Source organism: Choloepus didactylus, chromosome 5, assembly GCF_015220235.1.
Source record: "Choloepus didactylus isolate mChoDid1 chromosome 5, mChoDid1.pri, whole genome shotgun sequence".
Classification (NCBI taxonomy): Eukaryota; Metazoa; Chordata; class Mammalia; order Pilosa; family Megalonychidae; genus Choloepus; species Choloepus didactylus.
The window spans coordinates 5,068,932-5,094,093 of NC_051311.1; the positions used below are offsets into that span (position 1 = coordinate 5,068,932).

Here is a 25,162-nt window from a genome sequence, read left to right on the forward strand (position 1 = left end):
CAGCTCCAGCCCCCACGGGGTCAGCGTGGGAGCCTGGACACGTCACCACCGAAAATGGCGAACACCATGAATTAGGCCTTTATCCCCCCAGACAGTTCCCAACACACCCCAACTCTTCCCGAAGACCCCAGCTCTTAACTCTGCAGTTTCCTCTTTCACCTAAGAAGAATTAAACAGAAATTCTGATTGACAAAACAAAACAGGGAGTCTTTGCTTTCCCTTAGAAAATTAAACCACATGAAAAGAAAACGTAGTTAACTCCACTGAACCATTTAATTAAGTCCTCAGAGGAACAGTGACCCTTCTGGCTCAAAAATAACATAAAGCAAGAAAGTGAGAGAGAGAGAGAGGGAGGGAGAAAGGGAAGGAGGAAGGAAGGAAAAAAAAAAGACTGCTCTGGACACTGACAAGGAAGGAATATGCTTTGACCAATATTTTCTAGAACCTCCTTACACAGCTTCTACCTAAGATTCAAATGTCAGAAGTACTATCTTTCCCCATTAGAGTAACTTCTGCTCTTGTGTGCCAGCAACGCGCTCTCCTCACTCCACACTGGCGTCCCGCCATGCGACTCTTCACACCCAACAGACCGTGGAGCCATTTTTGCTGGTTTTCTCCTCTCAGTCAAATGGAGCCACACAAGCCAGTTGTCAACCTACAAAGAGACGGCACTCAACATTGACTAATTTAGAAGCAGCCTTGTCAAAATTCGGGAAGCCTGCAATCTCGTAAAAATCTGAGATCTTCGCGCATGCTTGGTACACGCAGTGAGCAAGACGGTTAGCTCCGTTCCCTGCACACCTAGCTTTCCCATTGGCAGGGACAACCGCTAGATGCCATTCTTCACAATCTAAGTTCTCCTTAACGAAATAAGGTGCGTGTGACGCAGCTGTGTGTACAGAGACCACACAATTAAAGGAATGACCTGGGGGATTTATTTAGAAACTCAATTTTCTTTCTACTCAGAAAGAATTGTATTTGGAGTGCCATGTATTTCCAATTCAGGCACGTGGGGAAAGAGGTGACAAATCATCAGAAGAGAGGTGGCCTGTTCCTCGATGCGCCACAGACAAGCTCTGTGACCTGGGCAGGAGGCTCCCTTCTCTCACACGGTCAAAGGCCGTCGGCCGAAATGAATCAGGCAGGGGTATATGAACTTCAAGTGTTATTTACTTTGCCAAGAAAACCACATTTGCTGCACAGCAGGATTTCCTCATTGCTCAGAAGCTCCCCTTCTCTGCTGGGCACACAAACACCATAAGATATTCATACAAGTGGTAAACCATAGACTCTCCAAACAAAGGACATCTGCATGTCACAATAGCGACACGTTTCAGTTCAAACTGAGCAGCTTTCCAAGACACACACTCCTGCTGTGGTGCCTTCACCAGGGCACAGGCTGCACCATGGCCTGCAGGAGCCCTTCCATCAGCACGGGCCATTTCCCTCGTGCCGTTTCCCCACGCACACGGTTCTCAGAGCCGGAACCCCATCAGTCACTGTCACACCCCACATTATAGATCAATGTAATTTGTTTATGGACTTCTGAATACCAAGTTCCTCCAAGGAGAGGCCCCAGATGCACAACCTGCCAGGAAAACACGGCTGAAAGAAATAAACACTGAAGCTCCCTGACAGCTCGCGGGGGCTGCCCTCAGAAAATCTCCCAGAGTGCACTTCTGCCCTCAAGGGCCATTCTTGTCCTCAGCATAAATTCCCCCTCCCCCCCCACCCAGAAAAATCACAGATAACAGAAGAGAAACAAGAGACTTACTGCTCTGTGAGTTTTAAAAACACAAAAGTGGTACAGAACATAAATGGTTCTTTGTTTTTCACCATGGGGGTAGCTACCATCTGGCAGACTCACCTCATGCAGGGTTTGGGGTCCTCCATTTTGCACTTTCAGAGAAGAGATTTGACCAGCTCATCGGTGGTTTTGGTGAGAACCTAGTGAATTTATTTATTCTAACCAAGCTCGTAAGAAGACTGATTACAAATCACAAATACCCATATGACTCATAAGCTTCAAAAAATTTGAATAAGTAAAACAGGAAAACCTGATGTCCTAGAAGACTGTATAGTACTTCATTAAAGACAGAGATATTAAGAAGCTATAGCAATGATACATTCAGAATAATCTTTAAAAGATACTATAGAAATGCTGTCCCATTTATTAACAAAAAAATAAAATAATAATCATCTAATGAATGGCTTAAAGAAAGACTGGATGCTTTAAGGATCTGATTCTAGAGATCATAGTTGTTGTTTTTTAATATTTAATTTAACTGAAAAACTTCACCTATCAAGTGAGGACAAAAATGGCACCACCAACAGTGCAATCAGAAAGTGGGGTTGGGTTGGGTTGGGTTAAGCTGGGTTGGGTTGGGTTGAGTTGGGATGGGTTGGGTTGGGTTGAGTTGGGATGGGTTGGGTTGGGTTGAATTGGGTTGGATTCAGCTGAATTCGGTTGGGTTGGGTTGGGTTGGGTTGGGTTGGGTTGGGTTGGATTAGGTTGGATTAGGTTGGGTTAAGTTGGGTTGGGTTGGGTTGCATTGGGTTAAGTTGGGTTGGGATGGGTTGGGTTGGGATGGGTTGGGTTGAGTTGGGTTGGATTCAGTTGAATTCGGTTGGGTTGGGTTGAGTTGGGTTGGATTCAGATGGGTTGGGTTGGGTTGGATTCAGTTGGGGTGGGTTGGGTTGAGTTGGTTTGAGTTGGATTGGGTTGGGTTGGGTCGGGTAGGTTCAGGTTTAGTCAGATCCAGTCAGGCTGAGTTGGTTTGGGTTGGGTCTGGTAGGATCAGGTCAGGTCAGCTAGGGTCACGTTTTGAGAAGGAATTTCCCAGTCGCAGGGTGCTCCCACGTTCTCTAAGGCATGGTGCTGAAGACCTTCAGGCTTGGCAGTGCTGTCAGCAGGTGTCACTACATGAGCCAACATGGAGAAGCAAGAAAAGAATGAACCTTTAAAAAGCTCACAGAAAACCAGGAGCCAGGTCAAATCTACATTTCACCAATAAAAGCCTACGCTTTCCACGTCAGCTCTCCAATGACTTTCCAATCTTTCTCTTGTAAGAATAACAAGCTAAAAATAAAGACTCAAGTGAACCTGGCAGCAGGAAGACACCCCCAGGCCAATCCAGTCTTGCCACACCTGTCAAGCTGACTCGTTCAGGTGAGTGGGGAAGGGGGGGACACCCCTTCACTACACAAGGGAACTCAGTCACCAATGCCCAGGCATCTGGCCACGGCCACTCTGTGCACTTAGGGCAAAGTCCATAGAGACCCTAAACCAAACTGCAGCTGCATGATGGTGAAGGAGCAAGGGCAACCCAGGGCCAGGGCGATCACCCCAGCCTCAGAACGGATTTCACAGAAGGGGTCCTGTGTAGCCGGACACCTGGGAAATGTCCCCTCCTCGAGCTCTGTGGGAGCTGGGGCAGTGGCAGATGTGACAGCACCTGCCTGAAATGCAGGAGGAGACGCTAGTCACCACCTGCTCTCACCGGGTCCTCCTGCTTGTCCCACAAAAGGGCCCGGGATCAGCATGAACACCCTCCGGACAGTGTCTTCACCCCCGGCCAGCGGGACCTGGAGCAACACAGATTGGCAGCTTGGGGATGTTGGAGGGTAGGAGGGGGGCGGTGTTAGGCTGACTCTTACTGATAATCTCATTTCCCACTTAAAAAAAATCATGGATCTCTTCCAACATGTTTTTGACGTGTCCATCTGCACTCACAAAAGTCTGAAAGGAGAAATACAAAAATATTGACAGCGATTTTTCCTGTACGATGGGAATTCCAGGCAGTTTGCCTTTCTTCTTTACACCTTTATGGTATTTAAAATTTTTATGGTGAGCATTTATACTTAGGGGAAAAAAAGGAGTAGAGCTGCCTTTAATTTTTAAAATATCACAACGAACTAATCCCTCAGATTCTTTAAAATTCTCTTCCAGTGGCCCCTCATGATAGTAAGTCCGGGGCAAGCCTAAAAATCTAACGGTTGGCGTTTCACCTTTGGCAGGGGAGGTGGCAGGGGCTGGATTTGACTCAGAGAAGGACAAAGTAGGCAAATAGCAAAAAGTGGAAACTTGAACCAAAATACATTTTTCAAATAAGCTTCCAACCAAGCTGTGATAAATGCTGTGAGTAATGAACTAGAAACAGTGCAAAGATGGTTTGAGACCCACTGGTTTTTTTTTTAATTCTTTCTTTCCCTTCCATTATTAACATCATCACTACTAACCAGAAAAGCATGCAGTGCTAGGTTATGTGGAGCCAGGGGTCATGTTCAATAGCAGTTTTGCCGGGTGGGTTTCAGGGCTTGTGGTGGGCAGGTGATTGCCGGAATGTTCCGGTCAACCTTTGGCCTCCAACAAGGCCACAGACTCTCAAGTTTGGCCCATGGAGCACCTGGGACACCATCAGGAGACCGCTGTGATCCTGGCTTAAGAACAAGCATCTTCTGTTTTCCCTGAAACATCAGAGATTCAAAAGAAGCTTCTTTCCAAGAGCTTTAAAACTCACATTTTACATTTAAATTATCTTGTGCGGGATACTGATTACGTGCTTCAACCTGGCGGGCCTGGGCCGGGGGACCGGATCCACCCCTGGGGAGGGTAGTGGGTATGGGTGACAGCGCCCTCCACAGCCCCCCGGGCCTGAGAAGGTGAGGCCGGAGGCAGGCCCCAATTCCTCACCCAAAACCAACCGTTGGAGGAAGCTTGCCGGGTAAGACCGCCTCCCTCGTCTAATCACTCAACCCCTCCGTTACAATGCAACGTCCCCTACTGCCAGTGCGCATGCACCAATCATTGTGCAACACCCAACAACCAACCTCCGCGCCCTCTCAGAACCAATCCAAGCCTTTAACCTCTACAGCTACCCCGCCCTCTAGACCGCCCGTTATAAGCTTGTACTCTCCCCTAATAAACTCTCTTGGTTTCTTCACCCTAAAAAGAAACGTGTCCCGCCTGTTCCTTTCTCGCCGCCCTCCATACTTTGCACGCCTCCGCCGGGGACCTGGCCAAGTCCCCCGCCTCGCCCTCGCCTCCGGGAAAGAGCCCCCGCCGCCGGTACCCTCCGAGCAATCCTGAGAGCCTAGGATTTAGCGACCGGCCGCCACCCCCCCCCCCAGACGAATCAATTGCGACCGCAATCTTGGATCTAGAGGAAGGAAGGGATGATCACACAAAGGGTATTTTTCCAAATGTTCTAAAATTTTTGAAAAACTAGGAAAAGGCCAGGCTCTGCCTGAGATATTACCAAAGTCATTCACAGAAATTGTATTTTACTGAAACTCAAGATGAAAGGAAACACCTGACTAGTACCCTGTGCCAGTTTGAATGTATTGTGTCCCCCAAATGCCATTGTCTTTGTAGTTTTGTGGGGCAGATGTTTTGGTGATGGTTGGATTTGCTTGGAATGTGCCCCACCCAGCTGTGGGTAATGATTGTGATGAGATATTCCCATGGAGGTGTGGCCCCGCCCATTCAGGGTGGGCCTTGATCAGTGGAGCCATATAAATGAGCTGACTCGGGGGGAGGGAACGGAGTGCAGCTGGGAGTGATGTTTTGAAGAGGAGCAAGCTTGCTGGAGAGGAACGTCCTGGGAGAAAGCCATTTTGAGGCCAGAGATTTGGAGCAGACGCCGGCTGCCTTCCCAGCTAACAGAGATTTTCCAGACGCCGTTGGCCATCCTCCGGTGAAGGTACCCGATTGCTGAGGTGTTACCTTGGACGCTTTGTGGCCTTAACACTGTAACTGTGTAGCGAAATAAACCCCCGTTTTATAAAAGCCTATCCATCTTTGGTGTTTTGCATTCTGCAGCATTAGCAAACTAGAACATACCCCTTGGCATTTATACAAGGCGTGCACCAAGACTGCAGTGTCCAAAAACGCCCAAATATTTTAGCAACATGGAACAGCAAAGTAATCACCCAGGCACTGCAAGAGACGTGCTAAATAAACACAGATCCAGATGCAAGAGTGTTCCTTCACACACCGAGTCATCTTTAAAGCAGATCTCACTAAGGAAGTTTTGTTTCTTTTAAGGAGATTAACTTCTACACCAAAGCAGAAAATGGCTCCTGTGGATTCGAACGTGAAAGCCGCACAGCTCGTCCTACCCGGGGAGTCACGGGGACTGAAAGGTTTCTTTTAAGCTTCTGCTATTAAAAAGGCTTAAAACCATGTGCTGTCTTAATCTTACCAGAAGGACTGTAACAAGCTATAATCTTGTTATAACTTGTTATAACTTGGGCTAAGACTAAGAAACGGGAAAGAGCCCAAGCAAATCTGTTAAAATCATGGTGTCAGGGACGAGGCGTGTGACTGGGAACAGTCTTACGCCGAGGACTGCTAAGAACTCTGAGCGTCCAGTGGGGTTACAAAGAGGGCAGCAGCCAGCGGTGATTATTAAATCTGCTAATTCACAGACCGGAATGAAGTGGGGTTGGGGCTGGGGACGTCTGGGGTCGGAGCCCCAGCTCCTTTAACGCCGGGTCAGCGCCGTGCGGGCACAGGACGGTCTCCGCACACAGCTCAGAGCAGGGTCCGCCCGGCTCCCGCGGCCCGGCCCGGCCCTCGCGCCTCTGAGCTCAGTCGCCTTATTCCATCTGGGACTCCTCGTCTCTACCCCGACAGCGAGCCCAGGCCTGAGATGAGGCTCCTGCGAGCTCATCTTTGTACAGTGCTTTGAAATGCGGCAGCGTGGACCACATGTCCGACAGGTTCTCGCTAAGGACTGGAACTAAAAAGAGAGGCGGCGCGTCCCCCGGGCCCTTAGCAGCAGCTGGGGAGGCTCCGAAGCAAGAGGCCGCGGGCAGGTGAGGAGGAGGAGGGAGTGAGGAAGGACACCAGCGCGGAGACACGCCGGCACCCGGCCAGGCACGCTGGAAATGCACGGGCCCAGCAGTCCTCTCCCGGGCACACCCTCTACACTGGCAACTTCTGCACATTGTTACCCACATCGCAGCATCGACAAAGAGAGAGCTTCTACCCTGGAGCACGGCCTGGCAGCGGGGTGCGGCAGGGTGCAGTGCGGTGCAGCGTGGGGGTGCAGTAGGGAGGGGAGGGGACCTGTAGTGGGGGGCAAGGGGGGCAGCAGGGGATGAAGTGGCAGGGTGCGGGGGGTACAGATGGGGTGCAGCAGGGAGGGGAGGGGTTGTGCAGTGTGGGGGTGCAGTGGGGGATGCAGCGAGGGTGGTGCAGCAGGGGGTGCAGCACTCTACATGGACAGGGATGGATTTCAAAGGCAGAACGCTGACTGAAATCAAACAAGTCATACACCAATACACATGGTTTATTCCACTAGTTCATAGTTCAAACATATATAAAATCAAGAAATACATTGTTTACAGAGTCATCCACATGTGGATTAACCAAAAAAGAAAGCAAGGGAATTAGAAACAGAAATGTAGGGGCTGGCTGCTCGGGGAGGGGGTGGCGACTGGGGCAGTTCTGTGGGGTCTTGGCAACTCTTTCTGCAGCGTGGGGGTGGGTGCACAGTGTTATTCCACAATTCTTTAAACTGTGGATTTAATTTATAGTTTTTTGCATGTGATACACTTTAAAAATATTTTTTAAAACAAATAGAAAAGATCAAATTGACTCCATGAATTGCTAAAAGCAGAACAGTCACATAGTCAAAAAGCCACAAAATAAGGGAAAATAGAAAAAGAGAAGGAAGGCTAACCTCCCCTGCAGTGTCCCTGGGCCACATACTGTGCAGGGACTATCTATGTGCAACCTCTTAAAAGATACCGTGATGGTGAAGTTCACATGTCAACTTGGCCAGGTGATGGTGTCCAGCTGTTAGGTCAAGAAAGCACTGGCATGATGGTTACTGTGAGGGTATTTTGTGGACTTAAATCATTAGTAAGTTGACTGCATCTACAGTTGATTGTATCTACAATCAACAAAGGAGATCGCCTTCAGCAGTGAGAAACATGCCCTCCAGTCAGCTGAAGGGCTTAAAGGGGGAAGTGATGATGCCTGCAGTCAGAAAGAATTTCCATCTCTACTTCAGCCAGCTTCCCTGAGGATTCACTGAAACCTTCACTGGGGGCCTTATGACTTGCCCATCCCCATGATCACGTGAGATAATTCCTGCGATAAATCTCAACATTTACTTACGTGCACGCACACATGCACACGCGCACACACACACACACACACACACACACCCTTGGAGAACCCTGACTAATAGAGAAACTAAAGGATCAGATGTGGTTTCAGACAAAAGAGACTAGTTCCCAAAGAGCGCTGGTGTCTGACTTCTGCGTTGGACTGGGTGGTGCACCAGAGGAGTAATAGCAGGAAAGCCGGGCATTTAGGTAGAGAAAGCAACACCTGCAGAAGGCAGCAAGGGCCGAGGCATGTCGAAGGAGCTCTGAGCAGTCCACCCCGGGTCCCTGTCTACACTCCATGTAGGCAGAGAAAAGGGTTACCACGAGTCGCTTCCCAAACCTGAGATTCTAAGTCCTAATGATTTCTACCAGTGCATGAAATCCCCATGCCCGAGTCCCACAGAAGACCCTGTCAGGCCTGCCTGCGCTGTTGATTCATTCATAACTTAACGCACCATGGAAAGAAGGCCCCAACGCCAGGCTTATTTTGCGTCTCTAAGTGTCTTCAGTAAATCAGTCTCAAGCATCACTTTACTTCACCAAAGGGGAAAGTTCCGACTTTAAATGAATTTTAACTGGAAGATGCACCAATTAACTGAAAACAGGGCACACGTCAAATTACTTTTACAGTTGAACGCAATAAGTGTTGCAGGTTTCCTCAGAAATACCACGAACAGGGATGATCAGAACAAACAGCTTTCATTCCAGGGCCATGGGCCCAGCTTCAGGCCACGGGCTGCTGGGTCTTTCCTGTTTGGGCCTGAGCCAGGTGAGCTCAGGCAGGCTGCCCGACCCTCCTCTCCTTCTACCTGCGGCTCTCGCACCGGCTCCCTCCCCCGTCCACGCAGGGCACACGGTGGACATCCAGAAGGTGCTTTAGCTACCTTGGCATTAAACTGTTTCACCAGATTGTTTCACTGCAATCTTTAACCAAACAAAAATAATTTCAAACACAGGCACAGAAAAGCTCCAATCGCTTACAGAAGTGAGGTTTGGAAATACAGGGAAGGGGGAAGAGAAAAAGATTTTTTTAAAAAAAGCTGTCAATCATAAAATTCCATATTTGACTCCCCCCTATGTGGGACCTGACTCCCAGAGGTATAAATCTCCCTGGAAATGCAGGATATGACTCCCGGGGATGAGCCTGGACCCGGCATCGTGGGATTGAGAAAATCTTCTGGACCAAAAGGGGGAAGAAAAATGAAACAAATTAAAGTTTCAGTGGCTGAGAGATTTCTAATGGAGTCGAGAGGTCACTCTAAAGGGCATTCTTATTTAGTATATAGATATCCATTTTTAGTCTTTATTGCGTTGGAATAGCTAGGAGGAAACACCTGAAACTGTCAAGCTGCAACCCAGTAGCCTCGATTCTTGAAGATGACTGCATAACTATGTAGCTTACATGATGTGAATGTGTAATTGTGAAAACCTTGAATAATATGAGTGAATGGGGGTATGGGATGTTTTGGGTGTTCTTTTTTAGTTTTACTTTTATTGTTATTTTAATTTTTTGGAGTAATGAATATGTTCGAGGGATGATTGTGGTGAATGCACAACTATATGTTGATACTGTGAACAACTGATTGTGCACTGTGGATGACTGTAGGGTACGTGAATATATCTCCATAAAACTGCTTTAAAAAATAACAAAACAAAACTTTCATATTTGAAACTACAAGCCAAACATTCACCTATGTGGGGGAAGTCTCATGGTGCATTTAAAAAATAAATTCTTCTAAAAGAATGAACATTATTTCCTGGCAGACTCAGCAAATGCAGCGCTAAGCACAAAATTATCTTACTCATCAACCTCAAGCTAAACTTTCTTAAAACTTCACAAGTCTGTTACAATATCAAAAGGTTGGTAATTTCAAAGAAACTTAAAAACATCCTTTAAATGACTGTAGAACTCTAAGTTGTTCTAGAAGATGAGATGGATCATTTCGGAAAAAAGATTTCCTTCACTGTGGGTGCAAAACCCCAGGGGCCCAGGTTTTGGGCACAGCACCTACTGGGCCAATCGCGGCAGGTGGGCAGGTCAGAAGAGCTACGCCTCGGTTTGCCCGCCTGAGCCGCCTGCTGAAGGGTGCTGGCAAGGATAAAACAGACAGCTGCAAAAGTCATCGGGGAGAACAATGTGCGGCACTGTACTAAGTTGTGAAAAATTACATAAGGATCCTATGGGGAAGAGCCCCTCTGCAAAGCTCCCTCTAGATGATGCTGACCACTGACCACCAGCCCCAGAGTCAGGGGTTAGTCCCCACCTCCCCGTCACCTGAGCCCGGGGGCTCCCACCTCCCCATCACCTGAGCCCGGGGGCTCCCACCTCCCCGTCACCTGAGCCCGTGCGCTCCCACCTCCCCGTCACCTGAGCCCGTGCGCTCCCACCTCCCCATCACCTGAGCCCGGGGGCACCCACCTCCCCATCACCTGAGCCTGTGCGATCACACCTCTGCATTCCCTGAGCCCATGTGCTCCCACGTCTCCATCACCTGAGCCCGTGTGTGCTCCCACCTCTGTATCAGCTAAGCCCATGTGCTCCCACCTCTGTATCCCCTGAGCCCGTGCACTCCACCCCTGCATCACCCGTGCCAGGTGCACAGCAGACACCTCATCTTTGGGAGGTTGAATGGGTGCTCCAGGTTGAAAATGCTAGTATTTGACACTAGCACAAGAAGAAGTAAAATCCCAGAGTACTAAAGAAAAGTTTCCTTCAAAATTTCCTCAACCCATTCAGAGAAATGAGAGAAATAACTTTCTAGCATCAAAAGGTGATTAAAATCCTTTCTGACTTCTCAGGGGAGAAGGGAAAATGTCCTATTACAGAGGTAAACCTCAGAGCCTTAATAATCTCAGATTTTCTACCAAGTAATGTGCAACCAATACTCTCAAATTAATTTTAACAACTAGTCAAGCCCAGTGCCCTGTGCTAGCCGATGGTCTCTTCATGCCAAGTTGTTTTAAAAACCGAAGTCAACTGCTTCAACTAAAACTCTGTCCACTGTCTCAACCTTTTTCAGTCCTCTAGCATTGGGGAAATTAAAGTCAACTCTTACTAACTTGAGAAAGAAAGTATGGTTACCTCTTCGGTAAATGTGCATTTTAGAATAAAACGACCATCACACTGACATGATAAGTGTGATGTAGTTACAATTTTTTAATGATCCAAGTAGAATCATAGGGACAACCATCCCAACTGGGGGTTTTTCTTCAGGTTTCAATGAAAACTCTCAGCCATATTTTAAGTAAACTCAACACACAAGATTTGATGTAATGGCAGTCGGGTGCTGGGACATTAATTTTCCATGTGGCATTTGAGTCCTGCCAAATCAAATATTTGAGTTCCCCGTGCCTGCTCTCCACTCTGCAGGGGCTGGGTGCAGGGTCTTCTAAAAATAGCTGCCCCAGGGGCAGTCAGATCCCCTGGCGGGCTGAAGGGGCCTTCTCCAGGGCGGAAGAGGAGGTCAAAAGAGATGGCACCGTTTGTCAAGCTCAGGGTGAAGCACAGATGGCGACCTGCCTCCCCCAGGGCACAGCTCCGACACGTGCTGTGCTCATCACCCTGCTTAACTCACTCTCTGGGCACACAAGGTGATCATCTGTGCAAACAACAGGGAAACATATTCAGGCAATGGGGAGGAAATACATCACAAGACGCAGGATTTTAGAGCGTGGCAGGGCCCTGGAGGCTGTGTGAAACGGTGATTCTCCAATGTGAGCCCGCACCGGCCTCACCGAGGGCCTTACTCAGACCCCTCACTCCTTAACTACCAGGGACAGCACTCCAGAAACTGCCCCTCTCTCCTGGAACACTCCCCTCCATCAGTGCACGTGTTCACATGGGCATATAAACAGGCTGTTGTTTCTCTCGTTTTAAAAACTATTTCCTCCCACCATCACCCCACTTTTCTGTTGACATGTATGCAAAAGTCCTCAAACCAATCGCCTCTACTGGCGTTCGCTAACGTCTCTATTTTCACTCTCTCTTGAACTTCAACCCGGCTCTCATCCTCACCACTCCGCTGAAACCACACAGGTCTAGACACTGATCACCTCTACAGTCTCAAGCAGGGACCAAATGTGGTCCCCGTCTTCCGCCCGAAGCCCATCCTCCACCTGGCTCCCAGGATTCCTGCCACCTGGGTTCTCCCAGCACCTGGCTGCCCCCTCAGCATCTACGGATGGTCTCTCGGCTCCCGGCCTTGGCACGGCTCAGGGCTCAGCCATGTCCCTCTTGACCTCTCTGCAGATACCCCCGGCTTTAGGTGCCTCCTCTGCACAGGTGACCCAGCCCGACTTCTCCCCTCAACTCCAGCCCCATCTACCTGCCTCTTGACACCTGGGTGTGTAACAGACATTTCAAACTTAACAAGCCCCAGCCAAACTCCTGATTTCCCCCAGAAGGCCTGTGCTTCCACCAGTCTTCTGACCCATCCCAGTAACCAACAACTCACTCACCAATTGCTCAGACAGAAGAAAATGGAGTGACAGCTGACTCCTTTCATTTTCCAACCCTCACATCCCAAAGGCAGATCCTGGCAGCTCCACCTGCAGCACGTGAGCCCATCCCACCCCTCACGGCCTCTCCTGCTGTCCCTGCCCTGAGCCCCTCGCCGCACCCGAGGGTGGCTGCAGCAGCTTCCCGAGGGCCCTACATCCCGCTGTCAACAGGGCAACCCGACAGTTTAAATCAGACCCATCACTCTTTCCACCACACTCCTAAAGACCCGCCAGGACCCCACTTCCTCATGCCCCATGTGCTCGTCCCGCTTCTTGCCAGCACCTGCTCTTCCCGCAGCCTAAACCCTCCTCCCACCACCTCCTGAGCTTACCCTGTGGCTCCACCGCCACCTCCCAGAGGCCCCGGCCGTCCCGCCCCGGATCCCCACCACCCCCTGCAGCACCACGCAGCCCCCCACCTCCTCAGGGGTGTCTTCGTCCAGATCTGCCCCTGGCCCAGCAGCGGAAGATGCACGAGGGTGAGGAAGGGGGTCCACCCCCAGCTCCCAAACTGTGTCTTGCATTAGGCAGGCACCCGACATGAACTTTTCAAATGAGTGAATAAATGAACAAACAGGTAGAAATTCCTAAAATGAAGTGGAATTTGCTTTCACATAAGCAGCATTTTCACAAGTTCACCTACCTGCATGTCTCCGAAGTTGGGACAAGCACCACTCGATCGTAGCATTGCAAACATTACGGCCCCAAAAGAAAATTTAGAGATCCCGAGAAGACCTGAAACTCTTCAGACTTAACAGACAAAAGCACGCAGACCTCATCCTTCTTTCAGACGGTTTTGTCCCTCACCGAGGCTGGGGCCACCACGGCCAATGGCAGCCGAGCCACGCAGATGAAGCAACCCAGAGGCTGCTCCGGAACCTCAGCCCTCTCCCGGGAGTGGCGGCCTTGCCCGGGAGAGAATAATCTGTAAATTGTTGCAGCCCGCATCCATCATCGATATAAACCACTGATGCAGTCACGTGGCCACACGACTCAAGCTTTGCTTCTGCAGGGCAAAATTAACATCCTGAGATTTATTTTCCTCCTTCTCCACACACAAAATGCAAGCCAGCTGCAGAGAGCGAAGATGGAGACTCCGAGCTGTGGGTGATGGAGATGCTGGCAGAGCTCTCCGTGCACACAGCAGCTGCCGCGCTCGTGAAGTTTAATTTTATCAAACCGACTCTACTGCATGGGGCCAAGTCTTCCCTTCAGGATTTCAGCAGGTTCCGTGTGACACTCGATTCTTAGCCACCAAGCTAAAAAAAAAAAAGTCCTCTCACAACTCCTCAGGGAGAGAGACAGCAGCTTTGGGGAGGCAGAGCCAGGAAAAGGCCAGAGGGAAGAAGTGGGGGGCTTTAGAGGGGGGCCTCTCAGGCGTGCTTAGGAGCACTGCAAGGAACCTTTTCATTTTTTCTCCATACCTGAAGGATTTAGGATGGGGCCAACCCCTAAAATTCCCCACCGGTTTATTACTTCTAGAACACAACAGCCAGGGCTTAAAATGGGGCGAGAGTGCAAGACTTGCCCCTATGAAGCTCATTACTGCAAAGGAGAGGCTGAACCTGCTCATAACTGTGCCTAAGAGTCTCCCCCTGAGTGCCTCTTTGTTGCTCAGATGTGGCCCCCTCTCTCTCTCTCTCTCTCTCTCTCTCTCTCTCTCTCTCTCTCTCTCTCTCTCTCTCTCTCTCTCTCTCTCTCTCTCCAGCTAAGCCACTTCGGCAGGTGAACTCCCCGCCCTCCCCGCTACGTGGGACCCGACTCCCAGAGGTGTAAATCTTCCTGGCAATGCAGGATATGACTCCCGGGGATGAATCTGGATGTGAAATGAAACGAAATAAAGCTTCAGTGGTTGAGAGTTTCCAAATGGAGTCGAGAAGTCACTCTGATGGACATTCTTATGCACTAGATAGATTACCCTTTTTAGGTTTTAATGCATTGGAATAGCTAGAAGTAAATACCTGAAACTATCAAACTACAACCCAGTAGCCTTGACTCTTGAAGACGACTGTATAACAATGTAGCTTACAAGGGGTGACAGTGTGATTGTGAAAACCTTGTGGCTCACACTCCCTTTATCCAGTGTGTGGATGGATGAGTAGAAAAGTGAAGACAAAAACTAAATGAAAAATAGGGTGGGGGGCATTGTTTCGGTGTTCTTTTTTACTTTTATTTTTTATTCTTATTTTCACTTTTTCTGCTACAAGGAAAATGTTCAAAAAATAGATTGGGGTGATGAATGCACAACTATATGATGGTACTGTGAACAAATGATTGTACATTTCGAATGATTGTATGATACGTGAATGTATCTCCATAAAATTGAATTTTTAAAAAAATGGGCAGACAATAAACTAGAGGAAGGGATAGCAACAGACAAGATAGAATTTAACAGGGGATTATGAATACTGAATTTTTATATAATTTTCTTTTTCTTAGTTGCTAGGGTATTAAAATAGCTAGAAGGAAAAAACTGAAATGATGGAACTAAAACCCACAGCATCCTTTGAAGTTTGTTCTATTGCTACTTGTAGAATTGTAATTTGGAAGCTATACCTTTTCATATATATGTTATATTTCACAATAAGGAACTAACTGAAACGATGGTACTATAACTCATAATAATTTTGGAAATTTCCTATATATCTACTTGTTAAATTATACTTTGAAAGATATTACCTTTTTGTATATATATATTTCATAATAAGGAAATTACTGAAACTGTGGAATTGTAACCTATAATATTCTTTGAAATTTGCTCTCTAACTACTTGTTAAATTGCACTTAGAAAGTTAAAAAAAAAAAAGGGTGACAGGACTGTGATGGCAAAAAAAAAAAACTGTTGGGTTTGGAGAAGAGTGTGCCCACAAGGGAAAAGACTGGAGACGGTGGTCGTGCAGCCACGAGGAGACCGTCCTGGAGCACAGACCTGGCTGCAGATAGAAGTGGAAGATGCAAAAGGTGAAGCCCCAGAAATCAAGGCGGGCAGGGGCCTCAGCTGTTGGAGGGCACAGGGAGGTCAGCAGGAGCCTGGGACACGGCTCTATGTGCTCAGTGTCCACCAGGTCTGAAATAGGACACAGCAAACACCTGACAGCAAAACTGGACTCTCAGCACACACACACAAAGTCAGGATCTTGCTCTCCACAGCTTCCAGTCTCCCCTGACCCTCACAGGTGCCCACGTGCACACCTGGACACACCTGTACACACCTGCCCCCGGCTCCTCAAAGACACATAGTGTGTCTGCTCATCTCGATGGTACTCAAGGCTCCCCTTTCCCAATTAATATTCAAACCCCAATAGCATTTAGATCCCTCATATTGTAGACTAGAAATAGAATCCCATATTTAATCAAAAGTAATGAGCGGAGCCAGGATGCCTCTTGAATGAAATCCATGGAAATGTGAGTGAGAGCATCACTTTTTCCTATTCAAAAATAGCAAATCAATGTTGCTTATATTTTACTTCTCATTCTTACTGTGGAAACAGAAATGCTTTTAGATTATCTCTGGAGTTAAAGATTTTTTGGCAGGGGATTTGGTGTTATTTTGTTTCGCTTTTGTTTGTTGTTTAAAAATCACAAAAATGATGGAGGCTTAAAAAAGAAAACTGGAACATATTTAAATACATAGTAAAGGTCAAAAGACAATTTGAATTCAGATTAAATTTCTAAAACAGAAGATATATTTCCTTTCTGATTTCTACAGATCTGTTTACTCTTTAAAAACTTTTATACTATTTTGGGATTTTACTGCAAAGCCAAGATTAGTACTGATTTTTATCTGAGGAGGGTGTTTCCTTCTCAGAAAAACAATCCAGATCAACAGCCACAATCACAGAAAACACAATGGCCCAGGACATACAGAAAATTCACAATTTCACATTCAGCATGTAAGGCTCTATCTCAACCTTACAAAAAAAAAAATCAACAATACACACAATTCCCTTTGGAAGTCCAGTTTGATTAACCATTTAAAGGCAACCGAGAGTCTTTATTAACTCTACTAATTAAATATATTCTGCTTCTTTATGAAGTGTTATCGATTTTTTAAAAGAACTGATTTTAGGAGATGCATTTCTAATGACTATTTCTAAAAATATTGCAAGCCATGTTTTTACCACATCAAAATTAAGCAATTACCTGTAAATGCCCATAATTGGAAATGCAATATAAATTCTGTTCTAACAAACCGACCCACCGTGTTTCAAAGATAGGCTAATTAGCACCGATACTATGAAGCTGGGCGCCATGGAGACGGCACCTCAGCGATGGAGAGACAGACAGCACACAGGGGGCTGAAAGTGGGAGCTAAGTGGTCTCTGCAAGCAGGAAAAACAATCTCTGGGAGTCAGACAGGCAAAAGGGGGAGAGATGGGGTGGGGTGCTTTTTAACTCTGGCATTGGGGAGCCTGCGTCGTAATAAACACTCAATCTACGACGTTCTCCCCGTGGGTCTCACTCCGCCCAGTACTGGGTCCGCAGCACCTGGTACTAAATCAGAGGTTTGGTTCTTGCCACCAGCAAAGGCATTTCACAAACATGCAGGTGGGTGGGATGTAAGGAACACAGAGCAACCTTGAGTGGAGGGAAAACTGACTCATGAGCATTGCTTGGTTACCGAGGAACACAGAAATCTTTCATGTTTGTTTTGTACTTAAATCCCCAATTTCTGTTGAACACACAAATGAATAAAAGTGTTCTGTTTGCTTCAACTTTTTAATAATCCTAAGGCAGTCGAGACAGCAAAGCCTCAACTTGGTAAAAAGATGGAATATCTGCTTGCTTTTACACCCACAGGGTCTGAAATGAATCACACACTTAGCAGGTGCCCAGAAAGTATTTGCTGAAAACTGTTCTAAAACATGGTGACCCCTGCTTCATATTGCAGGCGTCTTCCCATCTTCACCCAAACCCAGTGGCGCTGACAGCACCTTCCACGGCAAGGAGCCCACGGCCCCCTTGCATCCATCACTCCCTGTCGTGCTTCAACCTGCAGCTGAAAACCGGGGACCGGGGCAAGTGTATGGCCCCACGCAGAAGCAATGCCACTGCATCTGGCTCACCATGCCTGGGACAGTCCCTGGCAAAGCACCTGCACCAGGTGAGAAATGAACAAAGGCAGGCAATGGGCCCAGGCAGAACCACAGCCCACGCGTCTACCCCACCTGGTTAGGTGGCATCTCTGCAGCCTTCGTCCCCCAGTCTTCCTCTTTTATACCCATCTGTTCTAGTTTGCTAATGCTGCCAGAATGCAAAACACCAGAAATGGATAGGCTTTTGTGAAGGGGGTTTATTTGGTCACACAGTTACAGTCTTAAGGCCATAAAGTGTCCAAGGTAAGTCATCAACAAATGGGCACCTTCACTGGAGGATGGCCAATGGTGTCTGGAAACCTCTGTTAGCTGGGAAGGCACGTGGCTGGCGTCTGCTCCAAGTTCTGGTTTTAGAATAGCTTTCTTCCAGGTTCCTCTCTAGGCCGCAGCTCCTCTTCAATATATCACTCTCAGTTGCTTTCGGGGCATTTGTCCTCTCTCAGCTTCTATGGAGCAAGAATCTGCTTTCAATGGCCATCTTTAAACTGTCTCTCATCTGTAGCTTCTGTGCGTTCTTCAAAGTGTCCCTCTTGGCTGTCTCTCCTCTTCAGAATGTCACTCACAGCCGCACTGAGTTCCTTCTGTTTGTCAGCCCATTTATATGGCTCCAGTGATTTAATTTAGACCCACCCTGAATGGGTGGGGTAACATCTCCATGGAAATTATCCAATCAAAGTGATCACCCACAGTTGGGTGGGTCATATCTCCATGGAAACATCCAATCAAAAGGTTATACCCTAATCAAAATGATTAATCAATCTGCCCCACAAGACTGCATCAAAGATACTGGCATTTTGAGGGACATAATGCATCCAAACCAGCACACCATCGTTCTGCCAACTCACAGCCCAGCCGTCCCTCCCTGTCGGCGCTAAGCTGCCTGCAGACAGCGTGCAGTGGAGCTGAGCTTCTCGCGTCCCGGGTCCCTCCGTTTCGCAGGCGTGGATAACGCATGTAAACACCTATGCACTTTCTCCACCTTATCTCATAAGAAGTGTGTGCTTCTGCAAGGATGCTAAATTTCCTTTTCCATACAGTTTTATAAGCCAGAGATAAATCGATGTTGGGGCTATGGAAAAAAAACACTAATTAATGAACTTTTCATGAATACAGTAAAAACCACCTAAATAAATGGACAAATTTGCTCAAGTTTCTTATAAAAGTTGTTGTCCTTCATCACTGATGATAAAAGCTTATTTATGGTCATAGCTATCAACTAAAAAAAAGTTAAGAACTTCAACAAAATTTAGAGGGTAAACCAGATCTGATTTCAAACAGGAAAACCAGGAAACAGAATGCTATACACCTTCTCCTAGAAAAATATGTTGAAGATATTTAAAGGAAAATGACTCTGATCTAGAAATGTAAATGGCCAAAGCAAACAGAGAATCTTTAATAAAGGAATTCTACTTTGAGTCCCTGAATTTCCTTAAAATAGCAAAGATTTTAATATTCTTTGCTTGGATTTAACCGTTGCTAAAAACACAACCACCCAAGAGAAGAGGAGAAACCCCTTCTTAAGAGTTCATTTACTAGGTCCAGTATGCATCAGAACCTTAATTCCCATCTATGAAATCATCGTTCTCTGAAGGTTTTTCTGTTTAACTGAGGTTTCAACTCACACTTCTGGACCATCATCAGCCCTGCTTGCTCCATCTTCTATAATATTTAGAATGCACCAAATAAACATTTAGAGACCTTATGTTTTCTGAAATGATTGGACTTTGCTTTTAAAATGGAATACTTAAATGTTTCAGAGTGCTGTTTTAAAAATTCAATTTGATGATAAACTCTTTGTAACAAGCCCCAAGTTGCCATTCATTGAGAAGCACAGGGAATTCTTTTAAATGTACATCGCCAACAACGGTCTTCATACTGGAGGGGCTGAGTCTGTCTGTAATAAGTCCCCAAAAGCTTTCTTTATATTCTAGGAAAGAAGGAGGTGGCGTGGGGAGGGGGGACCTGCGGAAGAGAAGAGAAGGGGACACCTAAGAGAACCAGGTGGGCGGAGCCGAGAGCCAACGGACCTTGAGAGAGCTGGGGGGCCATGGCTTGGAGAGGTTAAAATTACCCCAAATTGCCCAGGAAGGCAGAGGGGAGACCATTAGAACAAAGTCAGGGATGAGGGGGGAGAGTCCAACTTAACACGAGAAGAAGAGCTTCCTATGAAAATGGAGCCAAACGCCTTAGGAAGTTGTGCCAGTTGGATGTATCATGGCCCCCAAAACGCCATTATCAGTGCAGCTGTGAGTGACATTTTGGAGAGCAACTGAGAGTGATATTTTGGAGAGAAGCTGTAGCTGAGAGACACATTTTGAAGATGGCTGTTGGAGGCTGACACTGACATTTTGGAGAACACCATTTTGAAATGCAACCTGGGAGCAAGCAGACGCCAGCCACGTGCCTTCCCAGCTAACGAGGTTTTCCAGAAGCCACCGGCCATCCCCCAGTGAAGGAACCCTGCTGTTGACGCCTTACCTTGGACACTTTATGGCCTTAAGACTGTATAAACCCCCTTTTAAAAGCCAATCCATTTCTGGTACTTTACACAATGGCAGCATTAGCAAACTGGAACAGAAGACATAAACAAATCCCCAGAAGCTGACATCCGACATAGCAGGATGCTGGCATTGCGAAATTCTCTGCTAGCTGCGAAACGGGGCGGGCGGCCAGCACCAAGACCCCCCTCTCAGGCGGGGGCACAGTCCAAGCGTCCAGGAGCCTCTGACAGAGTCCACGGAGAAGGCAGTCCTTTGGAACACACTGGCACTGTCCCCATGTCCAGGGCGGACGTCAGGCCTCTGGGGCCCAGCATCCATCAACACCCGCCTCTTAAGCATCGGCTCCCCAGACCCTGGGTCTGAGTACGGCGGAGCCAGACCCCTCCCCTGCAGTGCAGACCACCCTCCTGACCAAGGGTGGGCAGGATAGTGGGAGCCTTGCGGGGCCTCGGCCCACCCCCTGGGAGGAGGAGCCCCTTCTGTGGGGAAGGCTGGAGGGACGGATGGGGCTGGAGCAGCCGAAGCCATCAACTAGAGGCTTCCCTCTCTCCTCGGGAGCAGGCTGTTCAAACACCAGGGGTTCAGAAACTGTCAAGGGTCCAGATCTGCTGTTACGGAACCGCTGCCCCAGCCAGGGAGAATCAGGCCCTTTTCTCCCGAATCCGGGTTTTTCAATGAGCCTTAGATTCATTAACCAGCATGCCCTAAATGCCTTCGTTATGCCACAATTAAGTTTGCCATGTTTTTTAGCATTTTTAGATGTTTATCTACATCTTCTTAGCAAACTAAGAAACAACTGTTCATTTTGCAGATTTTCATAGAAGCTGGCAGGGACCACTGCAAAGACAGAAATCTCACTGGTCACCATAGCCGTTTCTAACCTTCTCTAGAGCCAAATAAGGTGCAAACAGATAAAACGTACATATGCATGCATAACCGATCATCCACTTTATGTAATTATGTTAACCACAACACTTTTTTTAACAAAATACTAAGACATGTTTTCCAAAGGGCTCTGTCCTCTGTGCTTCTCCCTGAGACGGCACGTCGGGGAACCCCTCGCTCGGCACTTGCAGGGCCCAGGACAAGCCCTGGGCCGGGGCACCCAGAGCCGCCCCCACAAAGCCCCCCACTTCGGGGCAGGATGGCAGCGGTCAGGCAGAGGGGCTCTGGGAGGTGAAGTGGCCTTGCTGGAGCTGGACTCGGGCCAGGACCCCAAGCTAAACGCCCCAACCTCAGGAAGCGGCCCTGCCACCCATAATCCCTGGAGCTGTCAGCGCTCTCCTCGGGGTCCTCTGTGAAGAGAAAAGCTGATCAGATCATCTGAGTGAGCCTCTGGTTACCTCCACGTGCCTCCATCACCCCCCGCGTGCCCAGGTAAAGCCAATGGTGGGTTAACGTGAGGCTCTCCACACATCACGGCTGAGCGCTCCCACCACCATCATCTATCATGTACCTATTTTTTCATTTGCTCCCCAGGAGGTTAATTTAGAGCCCCAGCACTGCCCCGTGGCCTGAGCCATGCCGTTATAAAGAGGACAGATCCCAGTTACCCCACTGCCCTTATCTTTACAAGCCTCCAAAGGAGCCACCCTCACTGGGTGACTGGATGGGATACCCACTCCCCAAAATGAAGGCCCCGCTCCAACAGACGTGCTGCTTTTTTTAAAACAATTACTTGGAACGCTGAATCTTCCGTGGAATTTATTAAAATATCGACCCATAATAAAACTTCAAACACTATTATTCATCTCCTTTCAATAAAGAAGTTTTGACTTTATTCAGATTTCTTAAGAGAATAAGGAAACGGAATTTTCATCTGGCTGGTAATAAAATTCATAAATCTTCTACACTGGCAAACATACCTGAGAAGGAAAACATCTGTTTTCTCAGACACCATTACGGGAACAAATAAATGCCCCTCAAATACCGGGGGTTGGAGGGTCACTGAGAAATAGTTACAGGTAAGTTCTTCACCCCCCGTAATCACTAACTCCCACAACCCAAAAATGAAAGGAAGGAATGAAATTCTTTGTCTTTTTTTCCTAAAATTTAATTTACAAACACACCTTTGTCCTCCTGGAGTTGAGTTCTTTTCCTCCTTCCCATGCCTCATAAAAGGATTTTTAAAACTTTTCTTTGATCCTCAAAGCAACTTGGTTTCTTCATCATTAAGTGCGACACTTGTAAGAGGTCTGTGTTCGCAACTTGGCTGCACGTTAAATGACCTCAGACGCCTTTAAAAGTGCTGTCCCTCGACCCCAGCCCCAGAGATTCTGATTCATCTGCTTTGGGGCAGGGCACAAGCACCCACCTTTTTAATTCTATAATACGATTGTGATATGCAGCCGGGGCTCGGAGGGACTGGACAAGGCCAGCCTGGAATGTTCTGGCCCCAAAGCTCCGTGCATCCACGTATTTCTGTAGCAACCACTTAGCTCAGCTGCCCACTGCCCAGCACACTGGACGCTCACTTTGCCAGGGCTGCTCTAAGAAATGACCGCACGCTGAGTGCTTAAAGCCACAGAAGTTTGTCCCTCTCAGCTCGGGAGGCTCTGAGTCCGAGATGAAGGGGTCGGCAGGGTCAGCTCCTTCCAGGGCTCTGAGGGAGCATCCACTCCTGCTGCCCCCCAGCTCCGGGGCTGCCAGCCACCTTGGTGCTCTTCGGCCATGGAAGCACCACTCCACTCCCACCCCGTCGTCAGGCAGCCCCCCTCCAGGCCCCTCATCTCTTCCGGCTCCTGAAAGGACACCCGCCACCGGATTCGGGGCCAGCCCTCACCCAGCGTGCCCTCTTCTCCATCCTCACCTGCTGCGGTGCTGGGTGGACACACCTGTGGGGGCCACCAGTCAACTCGCTGCAATCAAGGTGCCTCCTTTATCAGGAGCCACAACAAAATCCTTGGAACAGGTGACAGGGCGGCTCAAAGGCCAGCTCCCCAGGAGCCCCCTGGGCCATGGGGCTGCCGGCCACCATGACGGGGCAGCAGGGACAGAGGGGCACCTGTAGGGCCTGCAGGGCCCCAGGCTCGGCTGTCAGGTGGACGCCCTTCTACTCCCAGCCCTGGAGAGCCGAGAGCACATCATACGGCCATCCCAGAGCCTGGAGCCCACAAGGACAGACCCTGGGGCTCTCCAGGAGTTAGGCACATGCAGCCCTGGAGAAGACTGTTATTCCTCATTCTCAGTAATCTACCGCTGTCCCAGGAAAACGAACCGTCACCCCCATGGCGTTCCACAAAACCTGTCGACACACACAGCAAGGAGGGAAAGAGATGGTCCCTGCTGCAAAGTCCCCACCTCAGCTGCAGCTTTGTTTTTACACCAATCCACGTTACCCGCTCCTTTCACAAAGTCCACTCCCTTCCACGAGTGTCCCCAACTCAGCACCGCCGCAGTCCACGTGCTCCAGCACAAACAAACAGCTTTAGCTCGTCCGCTGGGGTTCCCCACACTCACCCGAGTCCGAGAAGACCTCAGCTCTGAGGTGCAGAGAGCAACCCGGGCAGGAACCCCGCGTGGGCTTCCATGGGCCGCCCCAAAACAACACTGCCCTCCTCAGAGACGACGCTGCTCACGGAGAGACGGTTCTGTTGGTAAATCTATGCAGTGTAGCCAAAGGTGGAGACAGCCCAAGTGTCCATCAGCAGAGGAATGGAGGATCAAAATGTGGTGCATACACAAAGTGGGGTATTATTCAGCCAAGAAAAGGAATGAGGTCGGGCACACCCTGCGACATGGATGAGCCCTGAAACATTATGCCAAATGAAATAAGCCAGGCCCAAAAGGACGAAAGGATAAAATTCAACATGAAACACCTAGATTAAGCAAATCAATTGAGACAAAGTCAACTGGAAGTTACCAGGGGCTTCAAGGCAGGGAAGGGAATTACTGCTTACCGAGTAGAGAGTTTCTTTTTAGGGGCGATGAAAAAGTTTTGATAATGGATGCTGGTGATAGTAACACAGCATTGCAGATTTAATTAATACCACTGAACAGCACACTTAAAAATAGTAATTTTATGTTATATTTATTACGATGATTTTTTTTAATGGGAAGGCGCAAACATCAACCCTGTGACAGCTCTTTGCCCTCCACCCCCTCGGGGTGGCTCTGCCTCCCTCCTACACAGATCCCCCCTTTTTCTCATCCTGGCCACTGTTGGTCCCATCCAGCCAACATTTCACATATACTTCTTATTCTTTAATTATCTATATGGTATAAAGAGGGATATGTCAGAAGGTGTGAACAGTGACCAACAGACAGTCCTCAGGGGAACAGTGTGTGGATATTTTATACCAATAATTATTATGTTATTGCTCTGAACAAGAATTCTAATTGTTGAGTAGTGATCACACATCACATCAGTGACGTATATAACACAGGGAGATGTTCCTGGTGGCTGCAATCTTACTATCTGCATTTAGCTTGTGATGCATATAAAACAGAATGTACAGTAACGACACTGGTCTTTCAATAAAGAAAAGAATGCCCTCACCTTCTAACACTTTGGAACATTATATACATGGTCCTGTGATGTTGAGAATGCTCAAAACTCTTTGAAAATTCCTCTTTTGATATTGCATTCAATGACTGAGATGTATACGTTTGACTCTTCTGGTTGTAAATATTCATCCTTTGAGGGTGGCTTTCATTTTTGGAAACAGTTGAGACATCTGGAACTAAATCTGGCAAAGAAGCTGGAGAAAACCAGAATCAAAAGCAAGATTCACTCATTGCATCATTCAACAAATGCTGTGCTGGATGACATAAAATACGAAGTGAGCCTTTGCTCTAAGAGACGCACAGTCTAGAGGGGACAGTAGCATGTAAATAAATCATTATAATAAAAATAAGACAACATTCACACAGAGACTGACGCAGCTCTGGCCACTTTTCAGTAGGAGCATGGCTGGAGACCAACAGGCCAGATTTCTTCATTGG

The 25,162-nt window shown here is 48.0% G+C and overlaps 1 protein-coding gene across 2 annotated transcripts in view; it reads right to left on the reverse strand.

Moving 5' to 3' along the window:
• Positions 1 to 25,162, reverse strand: part of NEBL (nebulette) — a 341,590-nt gene that overhangs the window by 229,107 nt on the left and 87,321 nt on the right. The window contains exon 1 of one of the 2 annotated variants that reach the window (XM_037837685.1): positions 24,717 to 24,746. The exons of the other annotated variant lie outside the window; for it this stretch is intronic. The gene's annotated coding sequence lies outside the window, so the exon portion shown is untranslated. Of the gene's footprint in view, positions 1 to 24,716; positions 24,747 to 25,162 lie in introns of those variants that run through there. 2 annotated transcript variants of the gene reach the window in all.